Raw genomic sequence first — 2,447 nt, 5'->3', positions numbered from 1 at the left:
TTTTTATTGATGATTACACATTTTATATTAATATTAAAATCATTAAGTTTTAATAGGTAATGGTAATCCCAAAATAATATAATCAACGAACTCAATTATTAAGTTTCATTGTCCATTACCACAACTCAGGTTGCCTAGAATATAATAACTAAAAATATAACCCTGGATATAAATGCTTTTTAAAATTACATTTTAAAATAAACATAAGTCTTACACTAGCGAAAGTATTACAACAATACACTTTTCAATTTTTTAATGCACATATGCAGAGTTAAATTGGGTTCTTCTGCAGGTTTCTTGCAATGGCTAAGTGAACCACAAAAAAGGAGTCATACTAATAAAATTATTATATTTCATATATATGATACGGTCCAGGTGGATAAATCAGTCATTGTAATACAATGCCCGGACATTGTATACAATGTCTAAGATATTTGGGCAAAGTAAATAATGCATATTCAATTCCCATATAAACTAGTCATTGTAATACAATGTCTAGTCATTGTATACAATGCTAAAACTGGTGTGGGCAATGTGAATATTAGAGTTATTTTTAAGTATTATATTACCTGCGTGCTACGTTATAATATATCGTCTGCGTCCTACGGGTTACGATAACTTTTATCAGTAAATAGTAATACCATTAGTTAATCTGGAATTTGTGGGAATTTTCAGTCATATTTGTCATAGCCGACAGTACACATACTGTCGTTTACGTGTTACGTGTATCATTTAATACTGTGTTATAATTGTGTAGGTAGTATATTTTTTGCGTATTGTTTTTAAAATGGAAAATACATTTATTAATCGTTTAAAAAATATTTTAGAGTTTAAAAAACCTAACAGTACATATTTAAGTAAACTTAAATATGATGAACTTATACTGCATTTGAAAGAACTAAAATAAAAAAAAAACGAAAATTCCAAATGATTATAAATTGATTAAGAAGTATGATACAATGAAAGTCTGTAATGTGGAAAGACTTGTTGTTCCAATAAATGAAGATAACCAAATTAAATATTACGTGCATATCGAAGAACTTTTTAATATTCTCCATGAAACTCATTTATCAATCGGACACGGGGGTCGTAGTAGAATGGAACATGATTTAAATAATAAATATAAAAATATAACAAGGGAGGCTATTATGTTATACCTGAACTTGTGTGAGTCATGCCAAAAAAAAAGGGAAGTAATATTAAAAAGGGCTTAGTAGTCAAACCTATAATATCAAAAGAAATGATCTCACGATGTCAAATAGACTTAATTGACATGCAGGCACAGCCTGATGGTAATTATAAGTTTTTTTTAGTCTACCAAGACCATTTAACGAAATTCGTAAACTTACGTCCTTTACAACATAAAAGCGCAGAGGAAGTTGCGTATGTTTTACTGGATATATTTACAACTTTTGGTGCTCCAGCTATATTGCAAAGTGATAACGGTAGGGAATTTGCAAAAAGGTAGTAGAAGAATTATGTAGCATGTGGAAAGACTTGAAAATAGTACATGGTAAGCCTCGCCATTCGCAAAGTCAAGGTTCTGTATAACGTGCCAACCAAGATGTTGAGAATATGTTAGGAACGTGGTTGCAAGACAATAAGACCAAAAAATGGAGCAAAGGCATAACATTTATACAATTCATGAAAAATCGAGCTTATCATCACGGCATTAAATCTTCACCGTACGAAGCTATGTTTGGCTCTATGGCTAAAATTGGATTAAATAATTGTATACTCTCAATGCACGTAGTAGCAAAATTAAAAACGGAAGAAGATTTAGAGAAAGCCTTAAACACTATTGAAGAGGAAGAAAATAAAGAAAAAAACAGTGACAATGAAGTGATTACAGTAGAAAATGAAGAAAATTTCAATTCTGAGGATGCTTTAAGCTCTAGAAAACATTCTATTCACACAAAAAGAAATGAATCTGTACATAATTTAGAAATGCAAGCAAATAAAATGAAATCTATCTCTGAAAGAAGGTTTTGTGAAGGAAACATTGGAGAATCGGTAAAAATAAAAATACCAGACGTAGATAGAGCACGAAGCGACTTACGATCAATTTTGGCAGTAATTATGTCAGGTATTATAATCAATAAAATTTTTATTATTATTTATTACATAATATCTTTATTTCTAAATTACATTTTTTTATAGTGGAAGACGTAAATTATAAATTAGGCACATCCAAAGGTAAACTGAAACATTATTACAGTAGAAATCAATTTACCATTTGCATGGAGAAGTTTGTAAATGTTGATGAAGTACCCGATATTCAGTTGTCACCAAGAGAAGTAGCTAGGTTATTTTCAAATCTAGGAGGCCAAGGCTATGACCGCTGCACTTGTGGTCAAAAATGTGAGACAAAGAGATGCAAATGTAAAGCTGCTGGAATTTTATACAACACTAAATGCCATAATGGTAATAATTGTAAAAATAAATAG

General features: G+C 30.2%; 1 pseudogene; it reads left to right on the top strand.

Moving 5' to 3' along the window:
* The first annotated feature begins 1,174 nt into the window (after positions 1-1,174).
* Positions 1,175-2,447, top strand: LOC112600370 (annotated as a pseudogene).

The sequence above is a fragment of the Melanaphis sacchari genome, unplaced genomic scaffold (genome assembly GCF_002803265.2).
Source record: "Melanaphis sacchari strain LSU unplaced genomic scaffold, SCAv2.0 Contig0_pilon_pilon, whole genome shotgun sequence".
Classification (NCBI taxonomy): domain Eukaryota; kingdom Metazoa; phylum Arthropoda; class Insecta; order Hemiptera; family Aphididae; genus Melanaphis; species Melanaphis sacchari.
Note: the sequence above shows the minus strand (reverse complement) of the source record. Positions and strands in the feature narration are given on the sequence as shown.